The sequence below is a fragment of the Dreissena polymorpha genome, chromosome 5, assembly GCF_020536995.1.
Source record: "Dreissena polymorpha isolate Duluth1 chromosome 5, UMN_Dpol_1.0, whole genome shotgun sequence".
NCBI lineage: Eukaryota > Metazoa > Mollusca > Bivalvia > Myida > Dreissenidae > Dreissena > Dreissena polymorpha.
Window position 1 is genome coordinate 95,067,492 of NC_068359.1, and position 27,996 is coordinate 95,095,487.

The 27,996-nt window shown below is 35.0% G+C and overlaps 1 pseudogene; it reads left to right on the forward strand.

Annotated features, from left to right (window-relative positions):
* Nucleotides 1-19,541, forward strand: part of LOC127831479 (atrial natriuretic peptide receptor 1-like) — a 52,768-nt pseudogene extending 33,227 nt beyond the window's left edge.
* The last annotated feature ends 8,455 nt before the right edge of the window (nt 19,542-27,996 follow it).

Genomic DNA, 27,996 nt, shown 5'->3' on the forward strand with positions numbered 1-27,996 from the left:
GCGGCCTGGAGTTAGTAGACGGCACGCCCATCTATTGGCCCGGGGGTACCTTAAATGCGCCCCTGGGACGACCAATTTGTGGCTGGAGCGGGGAGTTCTGTGAGAAAGATGAAAACGGATGTGAGAGAATTATATATAAAATACATACAATAATTTTATTAGATTTTGATAGAATACTATATAACAATTAAAAGATACTTCTTTTAATAGTGCTAAAGCAACATTATGACGCTGATGATGATGTCGATATTGATCGCAGAGATCATGATCGTAGAGATGTTGATGGCCACCATCGTGTTGATTGTTTTGATTGTGATGATAATGATATTGGTGATGCTGAACTTGCTGATGATACTGAAGCTTCCGCTGATGATGTTGATGATGATGGTTTTGATGATCATGTTGTTGTTGTTGCTACTGCTGCTTCTGCTGACGACGACGACTACGAAGGCGACACTGATGATAACGATAATAATGATGATGATAATAATGATTGTGATGATGACGATGACGATGATGATGATGATGATGATGATGATGATGATGATGATGATGATGATGATGATGATGATGATGATAATGATGGTGATGATGACGATGACGATGACGATGATGATGATGATGATGATGATGATGATGATGATGATGATGATTATGATGATGATGATGATGATTATGATGGTGATGGTGATGGTGATGATGATGATGATGATGATGATGATGATGATAAAAGGTGAAACCTAAAATAAATAAATAATTATAACACTTTTCTCATCACACGTGGTGATTTAACAGTTCACTCTTTCGTTTTCAGATACTGTCGCATTCACAGCGTCCTCTGTTGTGTTATTGTTCGTCATTTTACTCTCAGCCGGTCTCGGTACTTATTTTTACAGGTACATCTGTTTTTTCCTTACATAATCACTCTTTTTCAAATTATATCATGCAATCATTATTCCCTCTCTATAAGTGTGCACTGCGTACAACAAAAACATATTTTAATACATATTGGATTTCTACAGGCCAATCCACATAATAACAGTGTTGAACACAATACATAGTTTGATTAAACTCCATATGTGTATATCGATTACTTTGTATATTTTATACGATAACACAGCGTTTATTGCATCGTACATAAGAACATGGTCAACATTATTTGTAATATGCGGTCCCCACAGTGATCCGACATTTTTCTAACCTTTCAAATTCGCGGTTGCACTTTACTGAAAAGATATTAATTTAAAAACAAAATCATGAAACATATAGAAACTCTCACGAATAAGCGTGCTCTCCACCTTATCCCATTTAAGTTGGTGAAACATTTAAAAGACATCCTTAAAAATGTTATCTGGGTCGCGCTTTATTCTCTCAACACAGATCTTAAAAAGTCACGTGGTATAGGCACCGTGATTTATATGAAATATCTTTTCTGAAAGAAGTTGGCCGATACTGTTTAGGCGTTCTGTTTATTGTGTCACGTACAGACAGGTAGATCAAACTCTATGATAACGTCTAATTATGTGTAATACAGAAACTGTATACCTTGTATTCAAAGAGGTCAAAATGGGCTTGATTCCAGGAAACGAAGGCTTCAAGGTATGATGGAGAGCCTGGATTGGCAGATACCATTTGATGATATTCATTTCAAAGTGAAAGTTAAAGGAAGTTCGTTTGGCAGTTTAGTAAGTATTCAGTAGTCCGTGGAACCGTATTGACGTTACCATGCCAACATGCACGTTATGCGACCAACACGTATTCAGTTGATAGGTTATGTTTAAAGCGACATTTTCACAGATTTTGGCATGTTTGAAGTTTACCATTAAATGCTTTATTATTATTGATAAATGTAAACATTGGATCCAAATAGCTCCAGTAAAACAAACAATACTAAACTTAAAGAAATAAAAAAGGAACCATCCATTTGTCCAGAACCACTGATCCCTGTAGTAAAAGTCTAGCGCTTAGACCACTCCGCAATCCGTGCTCAAACAATGTATTATGTATTTTATACCTTATATAAGCAATCCACGCAGTGTCACAAAATATAACGACAACAACAGAACTCTCCTAAGTATTCAATCGTTTCGCGTTGCACCGCTTTATTATTTACTGGTTTTTAAATCGCCAAAAGATGTACATTATTGATATTTCTAAACATGTTTAATGTTCACTATTACTGTTCCCTCACAAATATCATAACTAAAACGAAAATTTGCGATTCTAAAACATTATTGTAAATTTACCAAAACGAGAAAAGGTTCCATTAAGAATAGAATAAAGAGTCGTTTGATTAACGGATGCAACTAATGTGTATAAGATTTCATCATATATTAACATAAAATACTTATGAAACATTTATGGAACGTTTTACATGGAATAGTAATTTGTAAATTGTGGATGTCAAAACGTACACAAACAGATTTTGTCTTAGTGACGTATTAATACGGTGGCATAGAGGTGACATGCACTTCTTCGTTTTTTTTAAATTGCAATATTTTTTTTCTATCTCGTGGCCTCCACTTACTAACTCGTGGCCATGGGTAAGCTATGTTATGGCCTCGAGTTACTACGTCGAGGCCACGAGATAGAAAAAGAGGAGTGTAAAACTAAATGAAAGAGGAGTGAAATTAAAAAAGAGCGATGCCGTAAATAAAGGAGGTGTGCATTAAACAAAAGAGGAGAGAATTTTAGCCATCTAAGGGAACGAGTTAGTAAGCCAATCAATTTTTCTGTAACATATGCTAATATTCTGTACGAATAAATATAGCTTAGTCGTTCCCCCGAGATAGCTACTACGCCACCTTATATAACCAAGCGTTTTTTGGTCGTGGTATTCGATCTTATCGTAGGTTGGTTGAGGTAACAATAACGACAGCAACATAATTTGATATACAATAATTATTATCCGTCTAGAATACATTGTTGTCTTTATTTTAGAATCTATATATTGGAAAAGTGTGTACACTGTTAAGTAAAACGCTGCTTTCCGCATCAGGGGACAATTATGTCGACCAGGTCCAAATCCTCCAACACACTCCGAAAGTCAAAACGCAAGAACAGCCTAGATTCCGCTATATCCAGTCAGGTCTTCACGAAGATTGCCAACGTCAACGGAACAATAGTCGCCGTCAAGCAAATAAACAAGCCCTACACTGCCGTTACGGCTAGCCTGGTACGGGAGATCAACGAGGTATGGTTGCATGTAACCACACGTTTGGGTTATTTTGTTTTGTTTAGCTTGAAATAAAATAACGGTTAAATGTTATTTGCGTCTGCAGGTTATTTTGTTTACGTTTTAAACGTTTATGAATTTTCATTTAACAAAACAATCCTAGAATATATTCAGAAACATTGTGTATTCAAAGTTATTATGAGCAGCCATTAATGTCTTTATGAAAAAAACATCCATTTATAACAGAGGGGGTAATCACGTGACAGACAAGATGGCGACGTTCATGCCGAGGCAGGTATTTTTCGTCGTTTATACCCTTATTTACTTGTATTTTTATTTTTTATTCCGCTCACTTTCTAGCCATATTAGGAAGAAAGTTACTGGCTTTTATTTCATAGTAATATTCGCTCTATATCTCGACTTTACTCGGTGCGAAATTACTTAGCGGGATGACCTAATTAGGGCTCCACTAAGAAAAATTGCGGGTAGTAAAGTCGAGATATGAAGCGAATTTAAATACAAAGTAAACGCTAATCACCTTTTTACTGATATGGATGGAAAGTGAGCGTCATTTAAAAAATAAAGAGAAGTAATAAAGGGTATACAACGGCGAAAAATAACTCTCTCGGTATGGACGTCGCCATCTTGACTATCACGTGATTACCCCCTCTGAATAAGACAGGTAAATAGAATGTACTTATCGATGGAGTCTGTCTTTTCGTCATTCCATTTAACAATAAGAAGCCGCAGCTACAAGGTATGTATTCTCATCTAGTAAATCTCTAGGGAAATACATAGATTTTAAGCATTTCATCGAACTCGACATCTTCTTAAAGAACACACTTTAGTCTATTAATTTGGTATAATGTGAAACCTGACAAACGTCTGTATACAACGCAGACAAACATGTTTAATATCGTACGGTTAATTTTTGGTCAACCAAACCTTATAGACAAATGGACACAGAGATTAAAAAATATACATTGATAGGTTCTGTTCATCAAAATGAACATTTGGAAGAGATATCATAATTCTTGGTCCATTTGTATCATCTTAGAAGATTTTGTTTGGAAATAATCATATTTTTTCAACGGTCGCACGTTTTAACAACAGCTTTTGTTCGTATTGTATGTTAATTACGACTAGTAAATACATTTATGATTTTATCAAGAGCATAATATGATATTTTAATAAGGGTATAATAATTTATCGATTAACAAAAAATGAACGAAGCATAATTCTATTGCAACGTTGTACATGATATTGACTTTTTATAACGATCATGTAACAAATAAATGCACTACGAAAACCTTAATAATTTGATGTTCATAAACTGTATTTTCATTCTTCAAAATCGTAGTCAATGATCCGTTCAAGACCTAAATACTATTATATTAAAGGCTTATTAAAATACTTTTTTGTTAGACTCCCCCCCCCCCCCGCCATATTCATCAGTAAAAGCAGCCTTCTGTGATGCTAGTACCTTATAAGGCACAGTTACGATTTTCAGGGTCAATACATTCACTGATGTAACGAAAACAGTACGATCAAATAAGATATTTTATGGTTGATATTACGCTAGAAAACTACTGCATCGAAGGCAAGTCATTCGTTAAACAACAAGTTTTTTTAATGGAAAATTCTAGGCTAAAATGCGAAACGTCATACAGTTGAACTTGTGCAAACATGGCGTGATAGCAACTTCATAATCAAAGCTTTCAATGGCAAGTTCAAGATCAAGTGTATAGAACACGATTAAATCATTAAATCTGTCCCTAATGCAGATGACGCACTACATTATTACCCATGATTAACAGGTTTTAATGATACACTTCTTGTCAGTTAGTCTCATATTTCACATGAATCTACCTTCTTCTGTTTCCGTATAATTAGCAGTATAAGAAACCGTTTATATGTTTTACGTGACTTCAAAATTCTTAATGAAGGATATTCCAAGGAAACATAGGTCATCAAACGTTAGGTCGCAGTTTAATTAGTTTAAATATACTAAATATACGTAGTATACAAGTTTTATGATCCCATGTGCCATTTATCCGCTTGTTGTTTTAAAGCTCAAGAAAGAAGGCACACGCAGACTATATTTTATGTATTATAAGACACCAAAATCAAATAATCAAAGCTCAGTCTATATTCCTTAACATGTGATACAGAACACTGAAAATTGCATAGAAGCTTAAGTTTGCTATGGTTTTGTATACACCGCCCCTCTGGTTTCAAAAGTCTTTTTAGGTGGGCCATGTGGAAGACAACATTAATTGTCACACAATTAAACTTAAAGCCCACTTGTTCCTCAGATGTGCGACCTTCATGTTACAAGTTGAATATATCCCTTTGCAATCAATACCAGAGCAGGATATTCCGTTGAATCCATAAATTCGCGTGTAATGCTCGATAAATTAACACAAATTATGTAATATTAATTATAATAAAATAACAATCAGAAAAAGTTAATGAACTAGCTGATGTTTTCAGATGTGTCACTTCAGTCATCTAACCTATTGACTTAGCATGTCTATACGTAGTATCGGCCCTCTTAATGAATAGTTACGTATTTTGGAAGTGAACAAATACAAAAACACACATGTGTTATATTTCAAACAATAGTTAAATGAGTATTCTTGGACATAACAACGAAAACTGCATTTTATTCGGCAATGTTTTGACAAAATACTGGCTTAGACTTAGATCCCAGTAGTAATTTGTTTCGTATAGTATCGGCCCTTCTGATTGGTTGCTAAGTTTTGTCACTATGCGCATGTGGTTTGTCTAAAACAAGGTAACTTAATGGAAAAACGAAACATGTGCTCATGTTGTTCTTAAATTTTTTTTACATTTAACTCAAAAATAAGCGCCATATGAAACATTCGATTAAGCTACCATTAATCCATAAAAAACTAACATAATTGTGTGTTACGTAATAAAAAAATCATAGCATCGCCCTGGAATAAAAAACATGACCTACTTTCCAACGAACACCGAAAATCATGAGAATGATCGTCGTAATAGTCAAGGATAACCATCAAATAAATTACAACTTCAAAAAATTGAAGAAAAAACACACTTTCCTGCACTTCTTATAGTATTTCTTTAAAGACACGATACTAAGGGGAGGACCGATACTATGAGAGTAAAGGATAAGTAGAATGCACGAAGAATTTCATGATCTGAAATATACTACCCAAATCTTTCAAAAAAAGCTAACACGATAAAACGGACCTGTTTATCCATGCAGATAGGCATTTTCTTCGTGTATTGCCAAGTAAATCACACACAAATCTACACAAATCAACTTAAAAGTCTCATTTGTTATCGAATCTTTTATATTCTCACTTAGGTCACCGGAAAACAAGTCTACTAATATTGACCTGCGTAGCGACCCTGCAGACCCGTCTCCTCTCTGTGTATTACCAACAATTTTCCATAAAATTTACAATAACAACACACTTTAAACTCAGAAGAAACCTTTTTTTCAGATCCGTTACCTAAGTCACCGGAGCATCAACCCCCTAGTTGGGGCCTGTGTAGAACCACTGAAGACCTGCATCCTTTCAGTGTACTGTCTGAAGGGGAGCCTTCTCGATGTCCTAAAATGACAACATTAAGCTGGACAAGATTTTCAAGGTCTCCTTTGCGACTGACATTGCTAAGGTAATGGTGTCCGAATTTGATTATCGGTCGTAAATTTTAGTTGACCATAGAATATTAAAGATGCGAAAACGCTTAGAAAAACTTAATATTACACGTGCATTATTTACCAATAGTTTTGGTGATCAATGACTTTTAAGTAAAACAATCACTCATTACTTAAAGTTGTCATCCTAATTTTCATAAAACCATGCCCTGATTTGAAGCCTCATTTATCTTTGTGTTTATGTTCACTCCAAGCTAGTTTCATATTTATGTTCATATTTATATTCACGGTTCTCCTTGGTAGTACAGAATTTGTAACGATGTCCTCACCATTGCAATTTAGACAAAAAGCCCGAACTTCATCATAAAAAGTGTTTATGTTACTATGTAAGTAATTGCTGTAATCTCAGTTATGCATGGACAACAATATGGTGTATTGATTTTGGCCTTCGCGGCGGCCATTTTCAAACAATTGTTTACTTATATCGATTATTATACATTATGATGATAATAAGCCAATTATAGGTCTTTATACATTAAGTATGTGTAATAATTAAATTTATTTATACACGTTTGAACGGAGTTGCATCATTAAAGAATGATTTTAAATATTATATACACATAGCACGGACTCACGTTAAATCTTTGTGCATGCAATGGTGGTTTTCATCTGTTTGCACTACATGATCATTTACACTTTTTGCGTTGATTTTTTTTGTTCTCCACATCTTTGTGTTTTGATATTACTTTAGGGGATGAGTTACTTGCATACATCCAATGTCAAAAGCCATGGGCACTTAAAGTCATCAAACGTGTTTATCGACCCACACTGGACTTGCCGAATAGGCGACATCGCTATGCCCATCTTCCGGGACGGGGAACGACCACTGCACGATAGTGAATTCAACAAGAATTACCGTAAGTCGGGGCAATAACATCTGTGTCAAAGTAAGGAGAACAGCGGTTGGATTTTATTTTCTGAGACCGTGTGTTAAAATATCGAAAATTATAAAACCACGCATCGAGATTCAACTAGTTCTAAGAAACCTCATCCAATCCCTGCTTAAATTTCAAATGACATGATACTGATTGAATCGATTTTTACTTAATTTTACGTTTGAGTGTTTGACTGTAAACATATAATGACCATTTCTGCCAAAAGGCATATAGTATAACTATATTAGAAAATATAACAAACTGTTGATCCATGAAAATCTGGATTTGGATAATTGTAAGTGTGATTGCCGATAGTACCATTGGTAAGGTAACGGCCAAACGGATTCATAAAAAATAACTTCAGGTCAAATAATTTGCTTATGAAGTCGTTAACTAGCATGTAACGAATACTTAGTGTGCACCTATTTATTTTCTCTCGATTGCATAGAAAACCTAATGCTTATTTGAAACGCTATCGAGTCCGTTTCCTGCGACTATAACCAGTGCTTGGTGTCTCTGGGGGAAACCTAAAGAACGCTTAAATACGAAGTAAAATAGTATACTAATCGTATCAGACATTTCATCGTTCTAAAAGATTATATCCAATATTTGCAAGTATTTGAGTTACCATCAAACATGTCCGCGAGTTGGCGACCCAGTGTTCCAATTATGTCGAAAACTCCGGAATATGGCACATATGTTAGAGTGTTTCAACCAATTAAGAGTTCAAATGGTTGCGGCTATAGAAGCTCATATGAACACTAGCTATATGCATAGTTTCACTTTATTTTTTATACATAGAATATCAACCAATTTAAGTAATACATTCTTACACCTTTTTTGCGAACATTTTTGTGATTTGTAAAGTCGATTGCAAGTTTACTGATTATTCAGGCACTTGGGCCCGTATAAACCAACCGATTTTTAGATTTCAGTCAAAAAAATATTTTTAAAATTTTAAGGTACTAAAACTTCTTTAAGTCAAGTGTATTATTATTATTTGATAAAAACAATAGGTAATTAAAAAAGCACCATTTCGAGCCTGTATATAAATTCAAACTCTGATTTAGATTTATTCATAAGTCTACGAAATGGTTGATGAATACCTAATCTGAAACACATCATTTATATCTGCCTAACGTATCAGATACTTGGAAAGCAACTTATCAAATAGGATTTCATCCCTTCCTGTTTTAAATACATGTGTATTCCAATGTCTAGCATTTACATATGCAGCCAAATTGCGTTCATAGCTAAAAATGATAATATTCGGTGATTTGTATATGAAGAGTGGCATAACACATACTATTTTGAATAATAAGGCATCAATTTTAAACTCCAGCCCTTAGTTTTGAAACGTATCTACACTCACAACACAGTTAAAATACTGCTCAGTGCCTATGTTTCCATGATTATTAGAAATGTCTACTCTTCCAATTCGAATTTTCGGCTGAAAGTTGTATTGTTTATAAGAACCTTGTCTTGTCTTATCACTGCCAACGTCATGCGATTTATCGAATAATTTTTGTTTGGCACTGTTTATTTATAATTATTATAATTAACAAAGTCAAAAACGATTGCAATGGTTGTTCTCTCTTCCATCGTTATTAATGCATAAAGTCGAAATCAATGAACTCGTTTTTAATGTATTAAGTCATAAACCTAAATATATGGCACACCAACGTAACTACATATATCTAGGCAATTTCAGAATTGTTGTGGACAGCACCCGAGTTGCTTCGCGACAAAAGTCAGAGCGTCCGAGGCTCCCAGAAGGGTGATGTGTATTCCTATGGAATCATTTTACAGGAAATCATACTGAGATCCGGTCCATATTCGTATAACCATCTAGATCCCCAAGGTGATGTGATTTTCTCATGAATAATCCTGATATGGCGATAACCATAATAATGACGGTGATTTTGCTATCGATATTTGTTTAAGTAACCTTGGTCAGGAGGGTTGTCCTGTTTAAATGACCATCTTTTTCATTCTATTATTGTAAATGATGATGAGTATTCGGACGATTTGACAGCAGATAGTTTACTGACCATAACGCTAATGAACCAAATGCTAATATTGATTATTGTGCCGAGTACGTAAATATATTGATCAAATTGCTCTTTGACCGATGTACGGTAGTTATTTAACGAGCACGAAGACGAGAACAATTACTTGAGTGATGGCAAAAGTAGCTGCAAATGTAAAAAACATTTGCAAATACCACAGCATGACTTTACTGGAAACCAATAAATGTATTTGTATTTCGCCATATCTTAAATTTTCTTTCAACATTACTACTTTCTATTCATTATTAAATGTACAAATACATTGACTACATCTTTGTCTTTTGCTTATTTCAGATATCCTTCAACTTATAATTGCAAAGCAGACGCCCCCTTTCAGGCCGGAAGTACCGACAGAAGAAACAATACCGGAACTCGATGACATTATGCGCATGTGTTGGGAAGAGGTTCATATGTTCCGCCCGACCTTTGATACAATATTGAAACTGTTGAAGAAATTGAATAACGGAAAGTAAGTTATTGCTCTATTAAACGAAAAATAAAATTGTCGAGAACAATATGCGCGAGAGCTTGTCGGTTGACACTATTCTTGCCATCAAAGGCTTTGCGTCGAGTGCGAAAGAATCCATCGATTTAATTATTGCATATCTGCTTAGGAAATGCGTAGTTCCCGGAGATAGATTTCTAAACGCTACACTAAATCTTGTTAGCTTTTGCACAGGTCTTGATAACATAGGTTGATTATAAAATAGTGTTTAATACTACGTCTCGTCTTAAACGATGCATTTGTTTTATACAAAAATGTACCATGACATCTGAAGAATGATTGTGTTACAACCTTACTTCAAACTTCGAGTTTTCGTGTTGTTGTTTTTTTCAAATCAAAATGATAACTTGACAGCAGCAAACGGTCTATGAAACGCTCCAAAACGCGCCAGAGTATTTATCCATTCAACGGATACCACCGTTATGCTGTTTAATACTGACATCACACGCACTATTAATTGGCATTTGAAACGAAACGCGTTTAACTTAGTTTTAGCATAAAAATTGCTAAGTTATTAACAGATGCTTAGACAAGAACACTTAGTCATTTTTAAAAGAAACCCGTTTGGTTTCTATGACAACTTACTGACACAAAGTTTTTGACACACCCAAACAAAAAAATATTTAAATGAGACATGAGTAACTACAGCTTTTACAAATTCGAACTAAAGGCTTGTCAATTAACCCTTTGCATGCTGGGAAATTTATTCGTCTGCTAAAATGTCGTCTGCTGAATTTCTAAAAATATCATTTTTTTAAAATACTACCAGAATAGCAAACAGTTTGGATCCTGATGAGACTCCACGTTTTGTGGCGTCACATCTGGATCCAAATTGTTTGCAAAGGCCTTCAAAATTCGGTTCCAGCACTTTAAGAGTTAACGGCCTGTTTGCAGGACAACGAACCTTGTGGACCAGATGGTGCACATGATGGAGAAGTACGCTGACCACCTTGAAGAACTCGTTAACAGCCGCACACAGGAGCTAGAGATAGAACAGAAACGCACAGAAGACCTTCTTTGTAGGATGTTACCCAGGTTTTTTTTCATTGTACGTTTTAAATAGGAACGTAAAGTTTATGCCTGTGGATAGAACAGAAACGCACAGAAGACCTGTTGTGTAGGATGTTACCCAGGTTTGTCATGTTTGCATGTGTTAAACAGGAACGTAAAGTTTATGCCTGGTGTTAGAGGACTTTACCTCGAGGTTTTTTAACACATTCCGCACACATTAGCTAGAGATAGAACAGAAACGCACAGAAGACCTGCTTTGTAGGATGTTACCAAGGTTTGTCACCATTGCACGTGTTAAATAGGAACGTAATGAATGTGGTAAGAGTACTTTACCTCGAGGTTTTTGAATATATGCCGCAGCGAGGAGCTAGAGATAGAACAGAAACGCACCGAATACCTTCTTTGTAGGATGTTACCCAGGTTTGTTGTAATTGTACGTGTTCAATAGGAATGTAAATTGTATGCCTGGTGTAAGAGTACTTTACCTCGAGGTGTTTGAACATAGGCCGCACACCGGAGCTAGAGATAGAACAGAAACGCATCGAGGACCTGCTAGAGTAGGATGTTACCCATGTTTGCATAGTGACGATTGTCTGTTTTACCCAAGTACGCAGTTACGCAGATCAAATACTCTTGGCAATAACTGTTTTCCTCGATGTTGGTGCACATCCGCATCAGCTAGAGTTGGAACAAAAAAGCACTGGGAATTTGATGTGTAGAATGAATCCAAGGTCTGCATTGTTACCGTACAGTAATTGCCCTTGGTGAGGGTAGTTTGCCTCGATGTGTGTGCAAATGCTCATCTTTATAGGTAAAACCATCCTTTATAGCACAAAGTCACTTCCAGTTGAAGCCAGTATTGCAAAAATTCCATCTTTGGGTAACACATATGAGCATTTGTACCGCCCTTTGTAACTATATTATTTTGTACCTAAATCATGTTGCATTTTCGAATGCGAGACAGAATAGGCACGAACCAAGCATCCATAATGATTTTAATTTAGAATTGGTCCGTATATTTATCAGGTCGATAGCGAACGACCTGAAGTTGGGCAAGATGGTCGCGCCTGAGACGTACGACAGCGTCACAGTCTTCTTCTCCGATATTGTCGGATTCACGACTCTTTCATCGGAGAGTTCCCCGATGGAGGTTGGTTCGTAAGTTTGTTTGAAATCTTCGACGTTTTCAATTGAGACCAGTTTTATTGCGGGAATAGGTTATTTTACTTAACACGGGGATCAGTAAACTGTCTGTGTTCTGAGGCAGTCTTTACAAATTGCGCATACATATGCCAGTAAATGGAAGATGTGGTAGGGACGAGGTCGAACAAAGGATGTTATTACAAATCCCCACAATTCCGTCCGGAATTGAATGCACTCTTTCCCGATTTTAATGAAATAACTGTTTAGAATCCTCATATAAATATATAATATCAATCGATTAAACGCAAGTCGGCATACTATAAACTCTGTACGAGATATATGTTGTCGCTTTTTTGCGATTCCATTTTACCATATTAAACTAACTATTTTTCAAACGTTATCATGGAGTTGTGTATAGTATCATTTAGAATGCAAGTGACACATAAGATTGACCGAGTTTTTACCAATCTTTGAAGCAGTAGCAGACTATTCACGTTTTACCAGCTAGTGTAGTGCAACACGATCACAACTGGCACCAACATTTACTCCTCATAAATGTTCAACAATTTCAGCGACAGAGTTATATCAAATACTAATACGCCAAAATCATTTACAAATTAACACACGAGACTTCGATAACAAAAATTGCCACACTTAACCATTTTACAAATGTCAAATCCACATAAGATTGAAGTCAATACCCATGCAAAATTGTTGTTTAAAATCATTAGGGAATATGTGAGTAACCAATGACGTCACATATATTGTCCAACGCGTTATGAGAAAAGCGAATACGTAGTACCAGTGTATTTATTTTTGTAATTTTATTTGAAATAAAGTAAAGTGCATATATATTTTAAAACTTCGTGTGATGCGGCATAACAAAACATCAAGACTTATACATACTCTTTGAACAAATGACTAGCGTAATAGTCCCTATGTATTCTTGCGCTTTAGCACATGAGCTATAAGAAGAACGTAACGTGTTCACGATTCGGATTGATTTATTGCTTTGACATGCACTTGTCAAATGTGTTAATTTTTTATGGCCGTTAGCGTGGTGCAAGATTTTGTTCAATAGCGTGCAAGGACAATTTGTAAACACTAGTTGCTGCAAAATTTCAAGTATATACAGTGCCACCTTTATGAGCCTTGCTCAGTGAAAAGGGGGCTTTATGCATGTGCGTAAAGTGTCGTCCCAGATTAGCCTTTGCAAACTGCACAGGTTAATCTGATACGACACTTTACGCACAAGCATTTAATCCCCTATTCAAAGAGCGAGGCCCATATGTTATTACTTTTCTTTCAGGTTGTTAACTTTCTGAATGATCTGTACACGTGCTTCGACACGATTATTGAGGACTACGATGTATATAAGGTAATAGAAATTATAAGTTTATACTGAGATCTTCGTTACGTATTTCAGTCTATAAAATCATGTTATTTTACATTGCGTACAATACCTCGATACATTTTAATGTGTATACACAGATGTGGTAATCAGTTGATAGTCAAGATGGCGATGTCAATTCCGAAACAGGTATTTTTCGCCGTTTTATATGTTTTATTACATTTGTTTAATCTTTAAATGACGCTCAGTATCCAGCCATATCAGTAAGAAAGTGGTTACAGTATATTTCCTATCATAATTTGCTTTATATCTCGACTTAACTCGCTGTGAATTTTCTTAGTGGATTTGTAAATAGGTCATCCCGCTTAGAAATTTTGTAGCGAGTAAAGTCGAGATATAGAGCAAGTTTTTATACGAAATAAAAACTAAAAAGTTCCTTTCTGACATTGCTGGAAAGTAAGCGGCAATTATCAAAAGAATTAATATAAACATTAATGAAAGCAAAACGGCGCAAAAATGTCTCGGCATTGATATCGCCATCTTGACTATAACGTGATTATCCTGACTGATTAAAACATACCTTACTGGATGGGTCGAGGGAGAGAATGTTTGTATATGCATTTATCAGCTTTGTAGTAAACAAAAGTAGCAGTATTGTTCACTACGCTGTTAAATAGTATCATATGTTATTTATTTTATTTATATTCCTTTATTATATACCTTTAATATTCATTGACGTTTTTTTAACGTTTAACATCCTTACCGCAGCGGAGCATTTAATCTAATGACGTTGTACATGCATCGTGTTTCTCGAGAACTGAATCCTCGCAGTATATTTTAAATACATATTTGAAGAATGTTTTTCATGTTTCACTACAATGGTGTTGCAAATCTGCAATATTTCAAATTTTAACACCATGCGTATTAGACTGATTGTTCTCGAAGGATATATCTTAAGCAGACTGAAATGTTCGCTTAAACTCGGATCGCTCATTACTAAGTATATTGGACGGATGCACGTACAATGTTTGAAATATATTTGACGGGCACGAAGTACTAATGACGACAGTAGATCGGATTATATAATAGCTATATAAGACAAATATGTAAGCGATGAGCTTTTGGATTTCATTTTAAATGTATTCTATACTCGTATTAGAGTATCCCTTTAAAGACAAATATAAACTAATTTATGCGAGTGAGAATGAAGATAATTCTCTTTACATGTATTAATGATATTTATTCAAACAGCAGAAATATGGCGACCACTTCATGGTTGAAAAGTTATTCAAATAATTCACACAAACCTATTGCAAAATGAATTGAACGCAATGTCCTTGAAAGAACATATAATTATATATGGCATATATGGTGGAAAGGGTATTCAAATAACTTACACAAACCGATTGCAAAAAAAAACATAAACGCAATATCTTTGAATTAACGTTTAAGTACATGTCGTTTAAGTGGAAACCATAGGCGACGTATTTATAATGGCAAGGGCATTCCAATAAATAACAAAAACCTACTGAAAGAAATATCGAACGCAATATCTTTGAAAGAACGTATGTTAATATATATCTCCTCTATGGTGGAAATGGTATTCAAATTGCTCGTCAAATATACCTATTGCAAACATTGAACGCAATATATAAATGAAACAAAAACCTTATGCAAATCATACTGAACGTAACATTGAACAAAGTAAACGTATAAGAAACTCATAGTTTAGCATATTTACCGTAACATAGTTCTAACAGGTGGAAACTATCGGTGTCGCCTTCATGGTGGAAAGGTTACTCAAACAACTTAACAGCCTTATCGCGATACAAAAATGAATCATATATCTTCATATAAAGATCGACATATATATCGCTCAGGTGGAAACCAAATAACTTAACAGCCGCATCGCGATCGAAAATAATCCTTATATCTTCATATACAGATCTACCTATATATCGCACAGGTGGAAACCATCGGTGACGCCTACATGGTGGTGAGCGGCTTACCTCAGCGGAACGGTAACAAGCACGCTGGCGAGATAGCGACAATGGCTCTAGATCTTCTCAGCTCCGTGACCAAGTTTAGAATACGGCACCGACCCGAGAAACAGTTGCAGATGCGGGTTGGAATACACAGTGGTAAAATGAAAAAGAAAACCTTACGAAATAATAAGTTAACGCTTGCTGTGTTGAATCGTGATGGTCGGCCTGTTCCAGTAGGTCCTTGCTCTTGTTGAAATTATGTTCTTTACATAGCTCTCTTGACGACTTTCCAGCAGCTGGCCTCTCAGTTCTTTTTGCTTTTTTTCAAGATCATCTTAGAAATTAAGTTAGATCGGCCAAATTATCTAACGTTTTCGTGATGCTCTAGCTTTGTTCGTGTTGAATACGGATGGTCAATGGCAAACATCTACCAATTTTAGATGTACACGTTAATGTATCGATGTATCGAATAGGATCGAAAGTGGCAATCATGAAGAGTCCCACTGTAAAACCTAACAATATTCTAGCGTGATTTGCCTCTTTCCTTTGCTTCCGATCTTCAGAGGGGGTAATTACGTGATAGTCAAGATGGCGACGTCTATGCCGAGACGATTATATTTCGCCGTTTTAAACCCTTTATTAATTGTGTTTATTTGTTTAATGGCGCTCACTTTCCAGTCATCTCAGTAAAAAAGGGATTAGCGTTTATTTCGTATTTAACTTCGCTTTATATCTCGACTTTACACACCGCAAATTTTCTTAGTGGAGCTCCAATTATGTTATCCCGCTAAGAAATATCACAGCGAGTAAAGTCGAGATATAGAGTGAATATAACTATGAAATAAACGCCAGTAACTTTCTTGCTTATATGGCTGGAAAGTGAGCGGAAGTAAAAAAATAATAATACCAGAAATAAAGGGTATTAAACGGCGAAAAATACCTGCATCGGCATGGACGTCGCCATCTTAATAATCACGTAATAACCCTCTCTGGATCTTGTTAAAAACTGAATCATTTAAAATCATTTGTTTGCTTTAAATATGTAATTTGTCCAATCCCCGCCAGGTTCTGTATGTTCGGGTGTGGTGGGACTGAAAATGCCCCGGTTTTGCCTGTTCGGGGACACAGTAAACTATGCCTCAAGAATGGAGTCAAGCGGCCTTGGTAAGTCCATTAATCTCAGGCTGCAAAAATGGTACATTTTGAGCATAAGATCATAACATCAAACGTTTTGGAAATTGTATTAAAAATGTAGCAGACATAATAATATAATTTAAGATTACAAGTTTAAATTGTTTGGTAAATAAAAATGTAATCATAGATGTAATCATGGTGTTCAGCGATAAAATGAATCTGAAAAATTTGGGTCGAAATGATATTAAATAACACGGATTCTTGGTTTTTGATAAGCTCTATGAACATTAACTAAAAGTTCGGTCGTGAAAAAATCAGTATACAGTTCTTCCCACCACATTGATCACAGTGCAAAATCTTTCAACGCGAGAGCGTTGTATTCCAAACAGATTCACAACCAAAGAGAAATTGTACAATTGAAAGTGCGGTGTTAACTCCGCCAACGAAGGGTTAGGGGTTTGGGTAAAGTTAGGGATAGGGGTAGGGTTATGGGTTTGGGGTTAGGGGTAGGGTTAGGGGTTAATTGATGTGTAATATCTATTTGGTATCTGTAATTTGTGTCTTATCTATCTGGAAAACAATGCCACCTATTTCAACGTGTTATGTGAGTGCGTTTTTTTGTTAGACAAAACTAACACGAGTAAAAATTGAATATGCACCGATTGTGCCTGTAGGTAAGCGAGTCACGTCGTTTACGTTTACGGTGAATGGTTAGGGTAGGTAAGGAGATAATGACATTCTAAGTGTATATAATAACTTAAGCCCTAACGTAAACGTATAGCTTGATTTTACCCAAAGAGAGGACTACGCAATATTATTCGCTGATGATCTCATTCAATATTTCTAGCTTTGCGTATTCACGTGAGTCCCCAGTGTAAGACCATTCTGGATCAGCTGGGCGGGTACTACTTCCACTGCAGAGGACCAGTGGCTATGAAGGTCGGTAACAGTATTAACAATTTCATTATATAGAATGCTTTACTCTAACATACGTATAGATTATTTACGACATATTCCAACGTGTTCCAGTTTTAAATTTTCGATCCAAACTCGTGTCATAAATAGTATCATGTGTTCTGAATAAAAACAGCTAGCATGTTAGTTCATGACGTTTATGAAAGTTATCGCATGCTTCTCGATGATTTTAAAAATACGAACAAAGAAGCACATTTCGTCGTAAAGAATCTAAAAAGCGCAACAAACAACCGGATCTGGAAAAGCATAGTAAAATATAGTTTGCATTGTTATAAAAAAAACTCGTATCAAAATAATAATGTAGAATTGAAAATATTTTTTCGTTAAATTAACACCTTTTTTTAATTATACTGCGAGGGTAATAAAGGATGCTTACTTAATACCTCTTGCTTGAAGCCCTAAGCATTCAACCAGCAAATATGTGTTAATTGGACGTTCAACGAAAAAAAAAATCTTAAGTGTGAATCGCGTTTTAAACATGTTTTCAAATAGCTTTTTAGTTGTAAACGTAAGCTCACAACTAATGTAGAGTGGCAGTTTTGCAAGTCAGTGTGCTGTTAAGTACGCTAGGAACGATAACTGCAAGTCAGTCTGCGGTAAGCTACGCTAGGAACGATAAACACTGCCTGTCTGCACTACCTGTAGTAACATTATGCAGACGACGAATGCTAGGAGCGTCTGCTCTACTACTGCAGTGTGTGTATTTAATCGATAGTGTTTAACTGGACAACATTGGCCAGTCTAGTGTTTATCACTGACATCTGTACTGCTGTATTAGCTGCTTTCAGTGAAAACGGGGCTTAATGCATGTCAAATAAGATTAGCCTGTGCACACTGTGCAATGCGCACAAGTTAATCAAGGACGAAACTTTCTGATTGTATGGTGTTTTTCGTTTAAAGAGAGTATCTGGTACTGGGATGATAATTAATGTATATGCATTAAGCCCTGTTTTCCCAAAATGAAGCTTAAATTATCTTTTTTATTAATGATTTGAAGAATAAAAAACACATCTCGACCTGTGCTTGAAGACACACTCTTTATAAACTTGAATGGGATGTGTTAATTTCAAACTTGCGATATAAAAAGCTATAACATAATTTTGAAAACTGAGTTGCGTCTAAGAGTTTACAACAGCGAACAAAGTCAGTGCCTTCAGCGTTTAGATTAAACATGTTAAAACTTGAATCGCTTGTTAACACGTCTTCGAATGGCTTTTTAAACATGTATTCGAATCGCTTTTTTTAACATTTGTTCGAACCTGTTTTTAAACATGTCCAGCGATGAAGAAGTAAGAATATTCACTAGGAGCATTCTACGTTTATTTCGACTATGATATATTGATATGAAAAATACACATTAAATGAACAGATGAAGTATGGTGAGTGATGTAAGTGAACATAAAATATGAAATCTAAGTACTAATCTTGTCATTGATTTCAGGGCAAAGGCGAGATAACGACATTCTTTTTGCTCAGTAAAGAAGGCTTCAACAAACCATTGCCGGACCTCAAACTTGCTGTTCCTATAGAAGCGCATGAGTTTAAATAACTATACACAATTCCAAGGGATCAATATCATGTCTTATTTTATTCTGTATACGATTTGCTGGACTGGTCATCTATTAACCCTTTCCCACTCAGAAACAAAGTGAAATGGCTATGTGCAAACAGAAACAAAAACAGAACAGCATGCGAGTATCTCGCAGTATGTTCGGGTTTTATGCTGTTTGCTGCTTATCATTATCTTAGGGTTGGAAATGTAGCCTTTAAAACTTGAATCTAGTAAGAAAGGTCTTTAATTAAATTTAACTTTCTAAGGGGCTATAAATGCGTAAAAATTTGTATTTAAGTGACAAAGGGTTAACATTTGAATTGACCTATTGTTCTACGCGGTATTGAAATGTCGTACACTGCAAGCGGCGTTACCTCCCTTCTGTGGATTACTGTAGACACTGAGTTATGAAATGCGACCCGCGCGAATTTGGAAGGATTTTTATCTTTTTTAATGATTCTTATTTGATGCAAATCAATGTCATCTTCTACTCAAGAATGTACATGAAATGTTGGAATGTAAAAAACAAAAAAAAATATTTGATGAATATAAGTCATTAACATCTGTCATGCTTTTGTAAAATTAGAGCCTCTTGGATAAAGCTAATTTGTGAAAAACACTCCAAGTATGAGTATGTAATAACAAAAGGCAGAGTACATTTTTAATTTTGTTATAAAATACTGCGTTGGGTTTGACGTTGGTTATGTAGATTATTGTGCAATAATTGTTGAAAAAAATGCTCTTTTTGAATAATCTCTTATTAAATTCTTGTTGTGATGAGTACTACATGTTTAATACTGTAAACGTTATATTGGTATCTTTGTTATGTTAATTCTTATTAAATTGTTTATTTAATAAAAACATTTTCAAACTTTTGATTTCACATCCTCGATAGGATGGTTTGTTCGTTTCAATGAAAATTGTTGCAGTTAATTGCAGGCAATAAACCCTTTAATTTTCATTAATATGGGGAAGAACATAATGATGATGATGATGATGATGATGATGATGATGATGATGATGATGATGATGATGATGATGATGATGATGATGGTGATGGCGATGACGATGACGATGATGATGCTGATGATGATGATGATGATGATGATGATGATGATGATGATGATGATGATGATGATGATGATGATGATGATGATGATGATGATGATGATGATGAAACAGACGTAAAAAAACACAGTAATTAAGTCAAATTTTACATTTACTGAACTTTAAATCAATACCACATCGTCAAGAATAATGTGAAATTCGTTCCTTTAAATCTACGATTTGGATATATATGTCTAACCGATCTTTATGAAATTGCTTTTCACACTTGAACATAGTGAATTTGTTTTCTTAAATTCGAATTCAACGGCGCCTTATCTTCCAAATATTTCATTTGCTGAACATGTTCTTCAAACAACCTTGACTAAGCAAGGATAATTACTTTAAATACCTATACACGTTTCACGAATAATGGTTAACAAAATTGAATTTATAAGGAAACAACTTCATTAATATACATTTATACATAACGAATATGAAATCGATATCTTTCAGGTGTGAGTGATTATTATTTCGATGAGTGTTGTATAGATCTGTTTATAAAAATTAGAATGACTTGTAAGTAATGCATGTACCTCTCTATCGCCATTCACCAAAAAGGACGGATAATAAACACGCGGGTTTAGATTGGCCTATGTTGAAACCGATATCATGAGTAAACCAAGTAACATACAGACGCGTGTGTAAGTATCGGATCATTTTGCATCGAATAAACGCATGGCATAGTTACGCTCAAGCCAGTAAAGGGATAGTGAATAAGGCGACTGAAGTAATTTTACTACAATCGGCATGGTAAGCGAACATTTATTTGGATCGCGCTCTGTAAAAAAGGAGGTTAATGCATGTGCGTAAAGTGTCGTCCCAGTGCAGTCCGCGTATGCTAATCAGAGACGACACTTTCTGCTTGTATGTTATTTTCTGTTTGAAGAAAGTCTCTTCTTTAGCAAAAGTCTATTTCAGCGAAAAGTGTCATCCCTGATTAGCCTTTGCGGACTGCACAGGCTAATCTGGGACGACACTTTATTATAATTGCATTAAACCCCATTATCACAGACCACGGTCCATATCTTATTTGAACGTTTTTGCTAAACGGTGTAACTAGGCTAATAGTAATGTATAAATTGTATTTAATTATTTCTTCACGAGCTGCTTATCAGCGTACAAGAAATACTGAAACATCGCAGGCCTCAGTGTATTTATATGTTGTTTACAAATGATATATAGCTCGCCAGCGTTAAAGGGGCCTTTCCATGTTTTGGTTAATTGACGAAATTAAAAAAAGTTGTTTCAGATTCGCAAACTCTCGTTTTAGTAATGATATTTGTGAGACAGTAATACTTATCATTTACCATGCTCTAAAATAGCCATTATATGCATTTTTTGACGATTTAAAACCCCGAAAATTATAAAGCGTTGCAACGCGAAACGATTTAATAATTTGGAGAGTTATGTTGTTGCCGTTATATTTTGCGAAACTACGAGGATTGCTTATATAAAGTATAAAATACATCTATATTTGCATGAGCACGGATGGTCGAGTGGTCTAAATGGTTTGCTTTTTACTCCAGGACTTCAGGGGTCAGTGGTTCGAGCCCTCTTGAGGATTACTTTTTTTTCTTTTTTTACTTTTATTCTTGATTTTTTACTGGAGCTTTTTAGATCCAATGTTTACATTTATCAATATAAAGCATTTAATGATAAACTTCAATACATGCCAAAATCTGTGAAAAGGCCCCTTTAAAGCTAATATATCAATACATTCTAGGCCGTTAATATGACGGGTTATTGGCCCTAATTTTATATGTGCGTCTTAATGATACCAGACTTGAGGTTATTAAGTCGATTATAACTACATTGATATCTAAAGTTTAACAACATAGTATGTTTTTAAATAGTAATATATGGTATAATTAATTCAAAATATACTTTCCCTTTCAAAGTTTCGCATGTTCACTTTGATCAATTCTGTTATGGAAACGCAAATTACTTTCTTTTAGGAAGTTTATTTTAATATATCATCCCATTTAGGACTTCAGCACAGACAAGCTTGTGAGGAAGACGCTGGAGAACTACTCCGGGGCATCAAATCTCATGCACAACGAGAAAGTGCGAGAACTTATGGCGGCAGGGAAGACAATTTATGATTTCGGATTCGGTCAATCGCCATTCCCTATTATAAACAAAGCCGCCGAAAGGCTTAGCAAACATGCATCGAAGGCCGCTTATTGTCCCGTGGCTGGTAACTTTATATTTATATCCAGCGTAGAGCGTGCACATATCTGCATCTGCTTAAGCGTTCTGTGCATGATATGATGGTTGTCAAGTATACTCTAATAATATATTAGTTGTTTTTAAATTAAAAAATAATTGGATTGCAGTTCTATAAAATTATTATAATTAGAATGGTATGTGTTTGAAAAAAGTGTGTGGATCTATTACATGTATCTTTATAATCATAAATTATGTATGAGCATTATTTAGCCAACAGCAATTTATAACGCACATTACAATATTAATTATCTTTTTTAGGTATTCAGGATTTGCGATATGCGATTTGCGATTTCCACAAACGTTATGACGACATTTCCCGTTCACCCGATGACGTCATAGTTGGCCTCGAAGTAAGGAGCTGATATTTCTACTCATGAACATATTTGAAGGAGGTTAGATTCGTTCTTTCATTTTAGACGCATAATATTTTTAAGAACATTAACAAAAGACCCTGAAAAAAAATCTGATGACAAAAAGTTTTCTATGTAACAGTCGACAAATTATTGTTCTTGTAACATCATACCAAGTAACGTTATCACGTGAGAACATCCATGTCACTGTATAGATCACAATCAATAAATCAATATGACAAGCTCTACGGAAGAATCAATGTGGTAACATTGTAACGAAATGTATGCGAATGATATTGTGTTTTTTTTTAAGAAATGGCTGTATTGACCTAGCTTTTTAGGAAAATTAAGGTACAAATACATGGTCATTACGTCGTGTTGGTAAAGAAATTCCTTACTGCATGCTAAAGAGCTAATCTATGCGCATATTTTATATTGACACAGTTTTAAAAAAATCAATAGTTTTTACATTAAGGTTCATGTAGAGGCTTCAATATGAAAAATGTGGGACCCCTAGCATTGAACTCAAATTTGACTAAAGGAAGAATGCCACATTGAAAATGTATACATATATGCTTTATAGGATGTTTTTCCTTCAAACTGCTACCAATTTTGTACATCAACGTATCATAACATCCACAAAATCAATCAAAATACAAAGCGATTCTAACAATAAAATATACATTATTTTCAAAAATCTGAATCATGTTTATTCCACGTATTTCTGCTGAAAACTATATAACTAGTGATTAATATCGACATTGACGAAGGCAAGTTACGCTTAAATAGTACAAAAAGTTGACATATCTAGAAATATCAAAACTCGAACACATGTCATTTAATCACCATGGGGGCAGCCATTTTTAAATTAATAAAATAGAAAGAAACATGCTAAAAACTCACTCATCGCCTAATTGACATTCCAAACGGTTGACGGTGACAAATGCATTGGATTGTACTCTTTCCGTTGATGTTTGCAAACTGCACGATCAGACCTCATAAACACTCAAAAGAATAACTATGTAAGAAGTATTTCACCAATGTTTACAATCGTTGTCTAATCACATTACTTATATTATTGCGCATAAAATAGTACGCTTACAGACTGACAGAAAGATCGATACGTAACTCCGTTCAATTCATCACGGTATACTATTATAATGATAATATATAATAATACATCGCTTTAACAATCTAAAAGTAGAAATAATTCTTTTAAACGGAGATTTTAATAACGAAAGTGAAAACAACGGAAGTTGGATGGATATTCTGTGAGATGCACTTCGGCTCCAGAAAAACAATACAAATAAACTAAAAAAAGACGTGTGGGGGACAATTTTCAGCTGGAAAATATTTGAAATAGGGTAAGTGATGATATCTCTACGTGGTCATTTCTGTTATTTAGTGCGATCTCTTGCTGATTAATGTTAATAGTTGTTTTACTAGTTGCTACCCAACTGTCAAAATAAGATATGTGTTTTCTCAGGTATGTGTATACACATACCCGGTTTTCTCACCACTGCACGTGGTTTCGACCAATTTGTTTTGCACGTTTTTCTACGGAGCACAGCGATGGCCACGCTTTCAAAATGGGTAGAAGGAATCGAAATATAAAATCAATCGGTTTGCCAATTTCTTTATATTCCTTTACTTTTTATATGTCGTCTGCAATCTATTTCAATTTGAGATGGTTTAAAATTTGCAATTTTGTTGAGAGGTAAATAACAAAATTGTTAAGCCTTTGAAATAGAATTGTGACTCTTATTATCCACCATACCTGGATTTTTAAAAAGTAGTTACGTTTTAGCTATTTTTAGAACTTTGTTTAGGAAATTTATCCAAAAAAGGCAGTTGAATAAAAACTCATTTGTTGTTTTATGACAATAATTTTCTGTGAAATGTTGCTAACTTGACCTTGTATATGTATAAAGCTTTGTATTTATTCAACTTAAGGTAGTGCATATCCTTCCTAACTTTAGATTGAGATTTTGTAAATTAGTGTAAAAATGTATAGGTTTTAAACCAAAATATGAATAAAGCACACAAATATTAATTGTCAAAAATATGTTTATGTTATTCTATCCGTCTTAAGCTTTAAAATGATATATAGTTTGACCATATTGTACCACATTGAATGAAGAAAAACCAAAGCGAAGTTTTAATGAATTTTATCCCCCCCATGAACCTTAAAACTACACTGTGCATACATGTTCCAGATTTTAGCCTTTGCAAGACGAGTATATGTTTTTAAAGTAACTCAGATTTTAAGATTTAACCCATCAAAAGAATGAAACTGTAAAAGTCGACGTAATAAACGTTATATAATATAAAAATACAATATAGTTGTTCGGACCATAGTATTTGACTTTCTGAATGGCATTTTCACAATCAAGCGAGATAAACGTATTAAGTTTCGAAATAGATTACATACCAGTAATTATATTACGCGTCACTAAACAATCGCTGTCATTCCTTCCATTCAGTATTTGTCTCCCCAAGTGGTCCCAGACACGCATTCGAAACGTAAACTCCAAACGCACAAACATATTGATTGTTTCAAATTCTTGCTTTGTTCACCTCAGATGGGCTTGTTAACAATTTACAAATAAAAAAAAACTAAAGTATTATTCCACCCTCTTAAATAACGATAAATCTTTATTTAACCAACATTATTTTTATTATGATTCACATTTATATTTACTCCGTTTCAAATATAATAGACATTAAGACCCATCAAATTGTGAGTGGGTAAAGAAAAGAAAATTGACAGAACGTATTTTTTCTATCACGGGGGCATTCTGATATAGATATCATTATAATCTTGTAGTTTGGATCCTAGCTTCAGATACTAATGTCATAATACCCTACGGGACCTCAGATTTCGTTATAATGATCCTTTCCCCATCGGGATCTTGTACAGGTATCATTGGCATAACTTCGTCGTGGACCTCAGTTTTCAGATATCAATGTCTGGTTTAGTTTGTTTCGATTATGTCACTTAAACACGTGTAAATGTTCTAATTATAAAGCATTGTGAACGCATGTTTAATATGAAAGATGTGTTTATAATAATAACAATAACAATAATAATAATAATTATAATAATAATATTGATTATAATTATAATAATAATAATAATGACAATGATAATAATAATGATACTACTACTTCTACTATTTCTATTACTTCTACTAATACTACTACTACTGCTACTGCTACTGCTACGTAACTACAAAAACAACAACTACCACTATTACTACAACTGCTGCTACTGCTGCTGCTGCGTCTGCTTCTGCTACAACTACAAACACTTCTACTTTAGATATCATTGTCATTTTCCTGTCAAATCCTTACGTTGCAGATATCATTATAAAAAAAATAATAATAATGACAATGATAATGATACTACATCTACTACTTCTACTACTACTACTACTGCTACTGCTACTACTAAACAACAACTACCACACTAATACCAAAACTGCTGCTTCTGCTGCTTCTGCTGCGTCTGCTTCTGCTACAACTTCTAATACTTCTACTTTAGATAGCATTGTCATTTTTCCGTCAAATCCTTATTTGGCATATATCATCGTTATTTCCCCGGTAGGATGCTTTTTATCAAAAGTATTTCACTTTTCCGCGTAAACCTTGTTTCAGATATCATTGTCATTTTCCCTTCCTGGACATCATACAAGCCTCAAGTCCAGCTGTCCCAGCATACACCGAGCGTCATTTAAACAGGTAGAGTGTAATTGTCTAGCTTTTGTTTTACAACAATCATAATATATAACTGAAGAGACAATTGTATTGTTTTGTTGTAAATCCAGAAACTGTCATACAAGATCGATAAATAGGAGACGGTGCTTGATATAAGTGCTTACCATAAAATATTCAATAGAAGGACATTGTGTTGCAATTAATTCACACGATACTTATTGCTCTGATCAATACTATTCGATCAACACAAACTATGTTTCTGAAGGACTATTCAAACAAATATGCATCGGCGCTGACCTTGGCATATGAAGCCTCCCTCCTACAATAAAAAACACCTTCTGATGGATGCAAGTCGCAATAGGTGTATTATTCAGGAAGAGCGGCGATCGAATTAACCCATTGAATCACAGGGAATAGTCCTTTACTTCTGTTTACTTCAACATACTAGAGAACGCGTTCCATATACAAATAATGAGTCTGCTAAATCGGCACTACTATTTTAGCTCACGACCAACATGGGCAGCCAGCTCATATGTTCGCTCAAGAACCGCTAATCGCCATTTCTTACAGGAAATATAGTTTTTAAGCCCGACTTCAGTAAACAGTCCGAAGCTGTTCATCAGGAGCGCCTAGCTGACAAAATGAGAATCGCGGCAACATCATATAGTGGGGCTTCCTTTCATATCGGTACTAACACGTTTTTGTTAAAAGAGACATATCAGCCGCATACCCTGTAATATCCGGTGCACCACTCTGTCATCAGACGCATTTTGTTCTTCGTGTTCATCAACGTCATAAAAGTTTCACCCGCCTGTGAATTCTTAGCTGATTATAGCCTCCTATACAAAAAAAGAATATACGCTCCAAGACCTTGCACGTCGAACTGGAAAAGCTCAGGAAATGTGAAAACAACTGCATGGTGTCATGTAAACCAGCAAAACACTCTGAAAAACAAATGCATGCGAGTCTCCACATGATGTGAAGGCCAAATGCTACAAGACAATCAAAAGGCCCATCCTTGTATATGCAAGTATACCACAACCAACATCAAAGCTGTACAGAAGTGCCGTGCATCAAGATGATTTGCAACTGGCGACTTAAGGTCG